Below are 13,860 nucleotides of genomic sequence, written 5' to 3' on the forward strand. Positions count from 1 at the left end.
GGGTAAAGCCCTCATGAAGGGTGGAAGATTAATGCTGTTACAAACGAGACCCCAGAGGGTTTGCCTACCACTTCAACTATGTGAGGACACAGCAAGAAGGCACAGCTATGAACCAGGCAACCATGCTGGCGCCTTGATCTTGGACTTCCCAACCTCCAGAACAGTGAGAAATAAAGTTCTGTTGTTTATAAGCTAGCCAGTCTGTGGCATTTTATTATGGCAGCCCGAATGGATGAAGACAATTAATGACCCTTTCTGTTTCTGCAAATTGTACTGATTTCTTATGTTTTATCTTCTCAGAAACTTGTAACATTTTTCAGATTTCTTCACTAGTTCTTTCTCAAAGTCCATCTTAAATTCATTTACCTCTGCCTTTTGCCTACTTTCTTAGAGCCCTGATCATAATTTTAAACCCAGCCTTCTTAACAGTAAGTTGTATTCTGAAGTGACCATGAATCAAAAGATTCCTCAGCTCCTGTTATCTTCCGTTAATGTTTGGACACATCCTTAGGAATTTCTGTTCTTTTTTTTTTTTCTTTCAAGTGAGGCTTATTTTCAACAACTTGAGACTTCATTATCTTGTATATTCTACTTTTTTATAGAAAGGAACTTTCTCTAGACTAAAATAATACATGCACCAACCCACAACAAGGCCATAATAATGACAGGCTTCAAGGCCACTCTGTGAATGTCAGGCCTCACTGTTAAGTGCTACAGGAAGCTCAGCCTGAGTTGACTGTTTTCTTCTTGGGGATTTTTCACCTGACCTAACTTCCTGTGTAGGTGCCCTAGTGGCTGAATCCTCCTTAACGCTCAATTTGGGGTATGTTCCTTTGACATGGAACGCCCTTTCCCTCCATGCACTGTTTGACCCAGAAAAAGAGTTCCAGAACTGCTATTCCTGTGAGGGTTCTGGGTCGAAGGCGAAGAGGCAGGCAGCAAGAAGAGGGGCAGGCTAGCTCTGTGGGGTACAGCCCACTTCTTTGATCTCTGAGTGCCATGCCCTCCCTCCCTCGCCTCCACCTCTCCTCCACCTCGAATGGCCTACAGCCTCCTCCAAATTCCTGCAACTCCCCTGCTTCCCTCCACCTCTACCGCCAGAGCACACCCACTCCTCGGGCCTGGGGCTGTGTGCCTAAACTTCCCTCATGGACAACAGAGATAGAGATAGCTTTACTGGGGGAAAAAAACACGTTATTTTTAGTAGAACAGAAACTGGGAGACCTTGGTTTTTCTCTATCCAGAACCAATTTACTTTGCTGTTATTTCCTGCTTCTTGCTTTTCTCGTCTATCTATGTGTTGGTTGGCAGAAGTTCAATCTGTAGTTTTGCGTGTGTTAACATAGCTGATTTCTTCCCAATTGGAAATGAGTCTATAGCATTTACTTACCTAATGTGAAATGTAACACACATACTGAAAACTACATAGAACATTACACTATTTAAATAATCATAAAACAAAAAAAAGAAATAATCATAAAACAAAACCCCTTAAACACTATCCACAACTATACTAGTTTTGTAATAACCCCACAACTGCCATCCTCCCTCTAAGATCACAACCCTCTCTCCTCCAGAGATAAATTCCACTCTGATTTCCTTAGGAATCACTTTTTTGCTTTACTTTCCCCCCCTCCCCCTTTTTAGTATCATTACCTCAGTGTGCATGCCTAGCAGTGCACTTTGGTTTTGACCATTATAGAGGGTTACGCACGTAGATTTATACTCTACGTATTTTATTTGTGCTTTGCCTCTTTCCCTCAACATTGTGATATTTATCCATGTTGCATTTACCTGTAATTTGTTCCTATTCATTGATAAATGGCTTTCTATTGTATGAATATAGCACACTCTTCTCATGTTCACAGATAACGGGACTGTTTTTATCTGGGGCTCTCAGGGACATTCTTGTCCACATATCCTAGAGTACAGGTGCTTATGTATCACTTGTGGATTTTGTTAAGATGCAGAGTCTGGTTCAGAAGGTCTGCAGTGGGGCCCATAAATTTATATTTCTAACAAATTGCTGAGTGATGCTCAATGTTTAGCTGGGAGTGAATGTGCTAGGTCATAGGGTATCTGGATCTTCAATTTTCTAGACAACATGAAACTGTTTGGAAAGTTGTTGCATCTATTTACACTTTCTTCAGCGGTGTTTGAGTGTTTCTGTTGCTCATCATACATGCCAGTGTTGGTTATTGTCAGATTCTTAATATTTGTCAACCAGAGGGGTGATTTAAACTTGCATTTTTCTGGATATTTATGAGATTGAATGGCTTTTTAAATTTTATTTTATCCAAAGAAATCCATTTGGATTTCTTCTTTCTGGAAAATGTTTGAGGTTCCCCTCACCACCCATTTTATTTGTCTTTTTCTCACGGAAAAAACTGCTGTCCCTTTGACCACTGCTCGGGAGGAAAAACTTTTCCTCCAACCTCTTAAATTCAAAAGGGAGACCTGATAGTTAAACTGACAAAAGACCACTACCAAGAGTAAAAGGTTTATTCATATGTATATGGAGCTAACTAAGGAGGTAGCTTATATACCTAACTAGTAGGGAAAAGGGGCTGGGGAGAACTTCTATACCTAACTTAGTAGGGAAAAGGGACTGGGGAGAACTGGCTTCTATGGGAAGAACAAATAGGTTTCTTTAGGGAAGACAAATGGGTTTTTAGAAGAACAAATGGGGAAGAAAGTTTGTGATAATATTTGTTTATGCTGGTGTGAGTGGTCTTTCCTTCTTCTTTATGGCCATGAAACCCCTGGGAGAGGGATTTATAGTGGTTTACTCTTGGTCTCTCTCCTGGGAGTAGACCCACGATGAAGAGGGAATTTTTGGCAGCCTTATTTCCCAGAAGTTTCTGCTTTTAGTCAAATAAGGGAAGCTCTAAGAAGGCTTCTTTCTGCACCCATTGATTGTCAAAAGCCTTCAACTTAAAATAATGTTCATACTAATTCTGGGGTTCTGAATATGTCCCTACACCATCATGTAAACTTCTAAGTACTTTTTTCTTCTTGAGGTTTCTAACTGATGACCTATCAAGCTATAATTAACCACTTGCTTGTTACTGGAGAAATTTAGCTTTATTTTTGGACCTTTTATATTAACAATGCTTCCAAAGGTACTCAATTTGTATTGTTTTATTTATCTTACTAATTTATTAAAAAGAAAGGATTTCTGGTGTCCATTTTCAGTAGAATTAAATACCAGAGAGGTAAGCATTTGTACTTTAGCTGACTTGTTAGAGATGCTTTTCAGCAGTCTAAGCAAGAATGAACCTTTTAGAGACATTGTGTTGTTTTGGGGGATACAGTTCTTACCTTTCTGACAAGAGGACTCTTGAAGTTGACTTAACTTGGTGAAATTAAGGGCAAATCATCAGAACTTTTGTCTTTCCATTTCCCTACCAATTTCTCTTGTTCTAGGGGAAACAAAACAAATAAAATCAGGATAATGATATCTTTTTTCCCTAAGCTTTACAGTTCTTCTAGAATTTTTAGAACCCACTAAGGTTCTCTTTCTCTCTCATTTGTTTGTTTCCTTTTGCCAAATACCTCCCCGCCCCCTTTGTTTTCCATGTCTGACAGAAGCCCAGAGTGAAATATGCTCCATCACAGCAAATGAATTAACCTTGGCAGAAAATTTTCCTTTCAAATTTTCCTAACCATCTTGACATTTATCCCTGCTGCAAGTCCTTTTAATATGACGTAAAATGTATATTAAAAACTAATGAGGGGGCTTCCCTGGTTGGGAGTGGTTGGGAGTCCACCTGCCGATGGAGGGGACACAGGTTCGTGTCCCGGTCCGGGAAGATCCCACATGCCGCGGAGTGGCTGGGCCCGTGATCCATGGCCGCTGAGCCTGCGCATCCGGAGCCTGTGCTCTGCAACGGGAGAGGCCACAACAGTGAGAAGCCCCGTATTGCAAAAAAAAAAAAAAAAAACTAATGAGGGCTTCCCTGGTGGCGCAGTGGTTGAGGGTCCGCCTGCCAATGCAGGGGACACGGGTTCGTGCCCTGGTCCGGGAAGATCCCACATGCCGCAGAGCGGCTGGGCCCGTGAGCCATGGCCACTGAGCCTGCGCGTCCAGAGCCTGTGCTCCACAACAGGAGAGGCCACGGCAGTGAGAGGCCCACGTACCGCAAAAACAAAACAAAACAAAACAAAAAAAACTAATGAATAAAACAAACCAATAGGAAAGCGAGCAAGGATTTGCAATATGTTCCCAGAAAAGAAAATATAAATGGCTCCTAAATATAAGATGCTCATCTCCTAACAGAAATGAAAATTAAAGCTATTATGTGATACAATGACAATCTTTATCAAATCGTCAAAGACAAAAAAATATGCTAGGGACTTCCCTGGTGGTGCAGTGGTTGAGAATCCTCCTGCCAGTGCAGGGGACACAGGTTCAAGCCCTGGTCTGGGAAGATCCCACATGCTGTGGAGCAACTAAACCCATGCGCCACAACTACTGAGTCCACGTGCCACAACTACCGAAGCCTGCAAGCCTAGAGCCCAAGCTCTGCAACAAGAGAAGCCACCGCAATGAGAAGCCCGCACGGTGCAACCAAGAGTAGCCCCCACTCACTGCAACTAGAGAAAGCCCGTGTGCAGCAACGAAGACCCAACAACAAAGACCCAATGCAGCCATAAATAAATAAATTAATTTTAAAAAATAAGTATGCTAATATCTTGTTGATGAGTTTATGGGGAATATATATTCATTGCTCGTGGAAGTTAAACTAGTACAATGCTTACAGAAGTTAAATTAGTACAATCCTTACAGAAGGCAGTTTGACACTTGTCTATCAACGTCTTAAATGCATATAACTTTTGACAAAGAAACTAACTTCTAGAAATTTATATCATCATACACTTGCACAATTACAAAACAGTTTATTTTTCATTACAGCATTATTCATAATAGTCAGAAGACTGGAAAGATCCCAAATGCCCATCAATAGGAAACTTGTTAAAAAATATTACAGGATATATGTACCATGGAATACTATACAACTCTACAAAAAAAAGGATAATACTATATACTCATATGGATAACAAAAATGTTTTTAAACGAAAAAAGCAGGATATAGGGACTTCCCTGGTGGTGCAGTGGTTAAGGATCCGCCTGCCAATGCAGGGGACATGGGTTCGAGCCCTGGTCTGGGAAGATTCCACATGCCACGGAGCAACTAACCCCATGCACCACAATTACTGAGCCCACATGCCACAACTACTGAAGCCTGCACGCCTAGGGCCCATGCTCCACAACAAGAGAAGCCACCGCAATGAGAAGCCTGCGCACTGCAACGAAGAGCAGCCCCCACTCACCGCAACTAGAGAAAGCACACACGCAGCAACGAAGACCCAAAGCAGCCAAAACAAACAAAAACAAACCAGGATACAGAACATTGTATAAAATAGTTTACTGTTTGTGTAAAAAAAGAAAGAAAATAATTGTAGTTGTATTTCCTCCCAACTAGTTGTCTTTGGGATAGAGTGCATTTGGAACAGAGCAAATAGGTTGCAAGGATGTGAAACAGATTTTTCACTATATACTTTTTTACATTTCAATATTTGAATCACATGACTATAAAACATTTTACCAAACAGGTTAAAAATGGATTGAATTTTTAAAAATCACTGAAACTCTTACCTTTAGTAGCAGAAGTTTTGAGAGTAATTCCTTAGAATTAAGTTTGCTTAACTATGAAGAAAAAGGAGACCCATTTATAACAACTCCCAATAATGTGATAAGTGCACTGAATGCTTTATTCTATGGTTCAGAGTGAAAGAACATTGTTTTGAACTGCAGACCTACCAAGAGCATTAACACAGGGCTACCAACATGTGCACTGGACAGATAAATCATATATTTTATCTTTAAACCTGACATAGAGGAGTCATTCATTCATTCATTAAAAACATATTTCACAATGTGCTAGACTGGATCATAAAAGTGTTTTCAACAAGCTAAACTTAAAAGACAAACAGGCAGCTATTTGTTTTATTTTTAAGCATTTAAAAGTATTACTTTTTCATGACATTTGAAATGATCAGATAGCCTCATCTTTATTTGCTAAAACAGGAATTTCGCTGTTGCATGTCTGGTGCAGAGACAACTTCACTTTAAAATAGTCTTCTTACTAATAATAAAAAATACTGTTCTTGTAAGGATCAGGTTTGAATTGTTTGGTAATACCAAGGTAGTACAACGAAAAAAAAAGTTTTAATAAAACAGCACACCTAAATAACCAGAGGAAAATACTTTTGAGATTTTGGAAGCATTTGTTTTGATACAGTAGCCAGATAATCTTATGTCAAATATCATAAGAGGAGCGGATGGGAGATGCAAGGTCCAGCAGTATAAGTGTCTACAGACGGTAGTAGTGGACTGTAATGGTGGATTAGTCCTACTCCCATGGTGTGGGGATGGAAATCAAGGACGAGGAAGGTATGTTTTGAACTGGGGAGCTAAAAATCTTAAAAACCCAGGTCAATTTATATTTATACTTTATATACCCATAAGGGCCATGGCGCAGGTCCAGTACCGGTGGGAGGTCAGCTTAGAGTTAAGCCTCGGGGGATGTAGAGGCTAATGGTCAGAAATCCAGAAAAAGGTCGTGTAAGGCCGGAAACCCCTTAGCGGAGGAGAGGGAGACGATGATTCTCCTAAGGATGAGAATAAGCTCCTAGGACACCGGCTCACTCCCAGGAAGTCCCAAGGGAGAGAGAAGGTGACGGTGACGTGGCCGCATCATGAGTCACTAGGACGCACGCTCCTCACTCCAGCTCTCTCGAGAGCACGTTACACAAGACAGAATCCCCGGGAGCGCCGCTGGCCTGTGGCACTCTTCCCCAACCCTCAGGATGGCGATCACGACAGTCTCAGCAGATGAGGGCGAAGACCTCTTGTTCCGACTCCCCTGACCTCCGGTTCCCCGATCACCTTCTCCCCCAGAGCCCAAGAGGGGCAGACAAGCGGACACACATCTCTGGACCCGGGAGGAAGAAATGGTGAAGTGTGGCTCGGGGGACAACGCAGTAGGCAGTCGTGTGTTGCGCATGCGGCAAAGGAAGGGGACCAAAGCCGCCGCGGAGGCAAAGACACACAGCTGAGCCAGCCATCTGTCACGTGATCCCTCGGTGGCGGGGAATGTTAGTAGGCAGTAGTAGCCCTTAGACCGTCACGTGAGCCTCTGATGGGTCTCAGGCTCTGGATCAGCTTCCATTACCTTTAGCTGCACCTAAACTGGCGCCGTCCTCTCGCATCTCCTTGCTTCCGGGAGATGGGACGCCCCCCTCTTCATAAATAGGAAAGAAGTTTGAGCAGGCGGGAGGAACAGGTGCACAGAGCACCGAGCGAAAGTCCGCACCGACGCGCTAAGACCAGAGAGTAGCCATGCGTGTCCCATGATACAATAGGCTCCGTTGCGGTCCTGAGGGGACGCTGCCGCGTGGTGACGTCAGAACGCGGCTTCCGGGGCAACGATGGTCGCGGCCCGGCTGCGCCCGAGTGGTTTCCCGGTTTCTCCCTTGGCCCGTAGTGACCGCACCTTGAGCGCGTTTGCTTCAGTTCTATGGCCCGAGCACAACGCAGTCTGCTTCCCGGAATGGAAAAGTCCTGGGGAGGAACCTCTTTGTCCATGTGAAGGAAAACAGTTTAAAAACAAATTGAAAGAGTAGTCCAAAGCCTTACCACAAAGAAGACTCCAGACCACCCAGGCTTTCTTGGCAAGTTAAACCAAACATTATGAGGAAAACATAATTCCCGGTTTTTTTTCTGCTTTCTCTCTCTTTTTAAAAACCATTAAAAAAAAATTAAAGTATAGTTTATTCATAATGTTGTGTTAGTTTCGGGTGTACAGCAAAGTGAATCAGTTATACATACACATATATCTATCTTTTTTCAGATTCTTTTCCATTATAGGTTATTATAAGATATTGAATGTAGTTCCCAGTGCTATACAGTAAGTCCTTGTTGTTTATCTATTTTATGTATAGTAGTGTGTATATGTTAATCCCAAACTAATTTATCCCCTCTCCCATAAGTTTGTTATAACCATAATTCCCTTATTAATCAAATACAATACTTCTAGAAAAATGGGGAAGGGAGGGCAAAAACAGGGAACACTTCAACTTTTTATGAGGGTTAGTATAACCCTGATAGGAAAACCTGACAAGGAGAGCAAATAGAAGGAAAATGGTATTTACAGTTTTACTCATGAATGTAGATGCAAAAACTGGTAAGCAAAATATTAGCCAAATTTAGTTTTATATAAGGAGAATAAGACGTTTTGAGCACATTGTTGTTTTAACGCCACAATTCAAAGTATTAATTGATTAATGGAAAGAATATGATTATCTCAATAATTGTTGCATAAATGATTAAATCAAATACTTATTCATGATAAATGCTCATGGAAAACCAGTGATGGAAGGGAAATTAATCTAATAAAGTGTATCTGCAATGAACCATATACCAAACATCCTACTTAATGGCAAAACGTTTAAAGCTTTATATTCCTTACAGTGTTCTGTTGACGAACCTGGGACCTTAGACTCTATAGTGTTTCCGCTCAGCCTGGATTTTGTTGATTCCATATACATGGAGCATTTCAGCATGTTTCTCTGTCCTCTCTGTCCCTGTCCTGCTAATTGGAGCTGGATTATTTTATTTCTTGAAACATAGTAGTCATAGTTGTTTTGTAATCTGTATCATGATAGTTCTAATGTCTGAATTATTTTCAGGTTCCTTTCTGCTGCCTGATATATGTGCTGTGTATGGTCCATGGTGTCTAGTTTCTTTGTGTCTTCACTTTTTAACCTTGATAAACGATTTGTGAGAAAAAAGTATTTGTGGCTGCTTTCAAAGAGGATTTTTGTTTGTTCCTGCTGGGTGCCTTGAGGCCTTCTCCATCAGAGACCAGTTTTCATGGGTGGAGTTTCCTTGGGCCATTGCTAACCCAGGCTACAAATCTGAGCAAGAGCTGCCCAATGGCTGCCCATCTGTTCAAAGATGGGAGTTTTTTTAAAACTATCTTTCCTTTCTCATATGTAAAAGCAAACTTTTTTTTTTTGTCAATATAAAAGCAAACTTTCCTAAAATTCTAGGGTACTGGTTCATACTTCCCCTTAGAGTATAGCCTGTGAAATCTCAGCTTAAAATGGGGAGAATCACATTATACCATTTTCACGTTGGGTAGCCCTGGACCTTGTCTGCTCATTCCATGCCCAAAGAAGCAACTAAAAAAAAAAAAAGCTACATGTTCTCTGACTAGAAAATGTCCTCAGGGCAAGAATAGCTTTTGTGCTCTGGTGCCCCCCATTTGCTTCTTTCGGTTTCTGCCTTCTCTTAGCTTTGGGCCTAATAGTTCCTTACCTTCTTTCAGTAATTTGATGCTTTTGAGATTATTTTTTTATAGTTTATCCAGCATCTTTAGTCATTATCAGTGGGCATGTTAGTTTGAATAACGTAACCCATCATAACTGGAAATAGAAATTTGAGATTTCATTATTTTCTTTAGTTTCTTCCTTTTATCTCTCTCTCTCTCTCTTTTTTTTTTAAACCTTTGGCCATGCCGCGCATCATGCAGGATCTTAGTTTCCCAACCGGGGATAGAACCTGCGTCCCCTGTAGTGGAAGTGTGGAGTCTTAATGACTGGACCACCAGGGAAGTCCCTCTTGCTTTTTACATCTCAAGACACCTTGCTAAATGTTACATTCTTGCATCACACTATTATATTTTTCCTTAACTGTGTGCTTTGTAGGCCATTACTCCATTTTCTTCTAGCATTGAATTTTGATGTGGAGATTGCTAAAGCCAGCCTGATTTTCTCTATCCTTTATAGCTGACATGCTCCTTTTCTATGTATAAACCACTTTTTCAGGGTCAGACTTGGAGAAAATTTACTCTAGTGAGTCTCTTAGCTATTGAGTACCTCCTACTGCAAGATAGGTAGGCAAAGAATAACCTCTAACTTCCAAAGAGCATGCAGGAAATCAGCTTAATTTCTTTTGTTCTAGTTTTATGTATTTCACACACATAGATTTATGACTGAAGATGGAAATATGGATAATTGTGGACATACATTATTTTTGTTGGAAGCCTACTATGTGCTAGTATTTGTGCTATGTGCTTGATTTATAGCTTTGAACATAAGACATACATCCTTGATCATATTCAATTCAAAGAGCTAGATATTCAAGAATAACCAAACAACTATTATTTAGAGTTGTGATAAGTGCAGCCAGGACAAAGTACAGGGTGTTATGAAAGCATAAAACAAAGACCTAACCTAGTTTAGAAGATTTGGGTAAGTTTCAGTGAATAAGTCACAAATTAATTAGAGACCTGAAGGATAAGGAGGAATTGGTCAAGTGAAAAGTTGTGCAGTGAACCTGTGGGCAGAGGGGATTATGTGTAAAGGGCCCGAGGTTGAACAAAGCTTGATGACTTCTAGGAACTGAAGAAAAGTTACCACTACAGCAGCATTATGAACAAAGAGGAGAATTGCCAATGAGTGTGGAAAGTCAAAGCCCAGGTCATAGAGGCTTTGTGGACAACGTTAAGGAATTGTGACTTCATCCTGATAGTAAAGAGAATTATTAGAAGTTTTTTAAGCTAGAAAAAGATTTGGTCATATTTTTGTTTTTATAATACAGAATTATTCTAGCTGCAAATGGAGAATGGGCGTGGACACAAGTAGAAATGAAGGCTCCAGTTAGCAGATGATTGTAGGAGTCCAAGAAAAGACAAAGACGTTTTGAACTATTGTGGTGATAATAAAGATCTAAGGGGCTTCCCTGGTGGTGCAGTGGTTGAGAGTCCACCTGCCGATGCAGGGGACGCGGGTTCGTGCCCCGGTCCGGGAAGATCCCACATGCCGCAGAGCGGCTGGGCCCGTGAGCCATGGCCGCTGAGCCTGTGCGTCCGGAGCCTGTGCTCCGCAATGGGAGAGGCCATGGCAGTGAGAGGCCTGCGTACTGCAAAAAATAAAATAAAAAGATCTAAGGAAGTGTATTCACAAAATATTTAGAAGGATCCTTGGGGTATGGGGATGTATTAGATGTAATGAGATGATCAAGAGTGCTGCCAAGCTTTTCTGAAGGAATTCCTCTCATTTCTCCCAGGAAAGCAAAGATTTATATTCTCCTTCTGGAATAAGGCTTTACTATTCAGAAAGTGGTAAACATTGAAAGTTAGGTCAATATGAAACTTAATAGAGGCAAACACAAAGAGTCACAGGAGGAAAGAGAAGGAAATTCCTGTAAAAGGAGCTAAGTAAAAGCTGTACAGCTTTGGGGGCTCTTAGGGAAATCAGAGGAGTTAAAGGAGTTCCAGTTGGGGACCTGCTTTTTGGACTCAGTCCCTGCCTGCACTCCCACATGCCTTCCCTTACCCTTCACGGGCCCCAAGTGTCATCCTGGTTTCTGGGATCTAGCCTCCATGCTGTGGCTCTCACCAGTGTCCCCTGTGTGGCTCAGATACTTTCCACCCTTTGGATTGGGCCCTATCTAGTTCCAGCCTCTGAGGCTAAAGCACAGTGACCCTCTACCGTCGTTAGACAAAACTTGGTTTCCTGGTTTATAGCTACCAGTTATTGAACATCCACTCTATAGCATTCTCTTTACTCTACATGGAAGCTACATGATGTCATTTAATCCTGACAACTTTGAGGGAGAAGCATTATTGCTCTTTCCATGTTAAAGATGAGGAAAATGTGGAAACTGAGGGTCAAGGCGTTTAAGGGACTAGCCCAAGTTCACAATTCCTGTGATTGGCAGATCCGTGGTTCTAACGCTGGTCCACCCACACCAGAATGCTGACTTCATGGGGTGCTATGACTCTGGTTTAGTCTCCAGTTTTACCTCAGGTTCTTAACCTCTGCCTGTGTTTGCAAGCCCGGTCCAGAAATACTACTTGGTTTCTGATGGTTTTCTTTGTGTAAGCGTTTGGCTTATCATTCTTAACCCTCAACTGCACCCTGATTCCTTCTAACTTTGCAGTAATGGCACACAGGAAGAGCCAGAGCCCTGCCGATGAGAAAGCAATTTCTGTCAATTTAACTTTATTTGGAACACTGAGGATAAGACGATTCATTCTTGGGCAGCTTTGCTGCTTAGCTAATTGATTATTTGTAATTTTCCTATTAATTTTTTGGCTGCACCCCTTGCTTTCTTTAAGAGTCTCTTAAGTCCACTTTCTGTTTGCACTGCGTATCTTCCTTTGAATGTTAACACAGAGATATATGTTAGGTTTAGGAATGCAGTTATTTACCCCTGCATTATCTTGTATTGGTAAAAATCTGAAACATACAAATAGAACTGCCATATGACCCAGCAATCCCACTACTGGGCATATACCCTGAGAAAACCAAAATTCAAAAAGAGTCATGTACCAAAATGTTCATTGCAGCTCTATTTACAATAGCCCAGAGATGGAAACAACCTAAGTGCCCATCATCGGATGAATGGATAAAGAAGATGTGGCACATATATACAATGGAATATTACTCAGCCATAAAAAGAAACGAAATTGAGCTATTTGTAATGAGGTGGATAGACCTAGAGTCTGTCATACAGAGTGAAGTAAGTCAGAAAGAAAAAGACAAATACCGTATGCTAACACATATATATGGAATTTAAGAAAAAAAAATGTCATGAAGAACCTAGGGGTAAGGCAGGAATAAAGACGCAGACCTCCTCGAGAACGGACTTGAGGTTATGGGGAGGGGGAAGGGTGAGCTGTGACAGGGCGAGAGAGAGTCATGGACATATACACACTAACAAACGTAGTAAGGTAGATAGCTAGTGGGAAGCAGCCGCACAGGCACAGGGATATTGGCTTGGTGCTTTGTGACAGCCTGGAGGGGTGGGATAGGGAGGGTGGGAGGGAGGGAGATGCAAGAGGGAAGACATATGGGAACATATGTTTATGTATGACTGATTCACTTTGTTATAAAGCAGAAACTAACACACCATTGTAAAGCAATTATACCCCAATAAAGATGTTAAAAAAAAAAATCTGAAACAAGCTAAATGTATTTAAGCTGGTTAAATATAATATAATTATCCATTAAATGGAACTCAATGCAGCCATTAAAAAATAATAGAATAATAATTCTGTCATGGAAAACTATTACCAGTGTACCTTAGTTTTTTAAAAAAGCTAACTAAACTGCACGTTTAGCATGTTGTTACTTTAAAAATTATATATATACATATACATTTGTTTCAAATATGCATTTAAAACTTATGCTATACATAAAAATATTGGGAGGTTAAGTGATTGGACTTCAGAGATTACTGTTACCTTTTAATTTTGTTTCCTCTTCCCCTTTATAAAAAACTTTTCAACATTAAGCACAAGCTTATTAAAGATAGAAGCTTGTTAAAAATAACATTTCCATGATTTCTACAATGCAGATTTCTATGATTCTGTTATTTGGTTTCAGTTCTCATAAAGATGTAGAGTACTTTGGGGAAGATTAGTATTTTATTATTTATTGATCATTTTCCCTTTATATCACTGTGAAGCAAGTTGATTTGTTCTTAGTACTTACTGTTTCTAACTTAGATATCTGAAAGTCTTGGTTCAGGTGTTAATGGTACAGTTTATTTCTAGGACATTAACATGCAGAGGGTTTTGTATTTCTTTAGTGCAGTGGTTCTTAAGCAAGGACACTGTAGAAATCTATGAGAATAGTAACCAGAGTTGGTGGCCTGTTGCTGGGATTTCCAAAAGTTTAGCAGGCACTGGGGTACAGATGAAAGGGCATAGAGTTGAAAATTGATAGACGTGGGTACAAAACCTAATTCTTCTCTCAACTAGCTTTGGAAAGGAAAACAAGTGA

The sequence above is a fragment of the Orcinus orca genome, chromosome 6, assembly GCF_937001465.1.
Source record: "Orcinus orca chromosome 6, mOrcOrc1.1, whole genome shotgun sequence".
Classification (NCBI taxonomy): Eukaryota; Metazoa; Chordata; class Mammalia; order Artiodactyla; family Delphinidae; genus Orcinus; species Orcinus orca.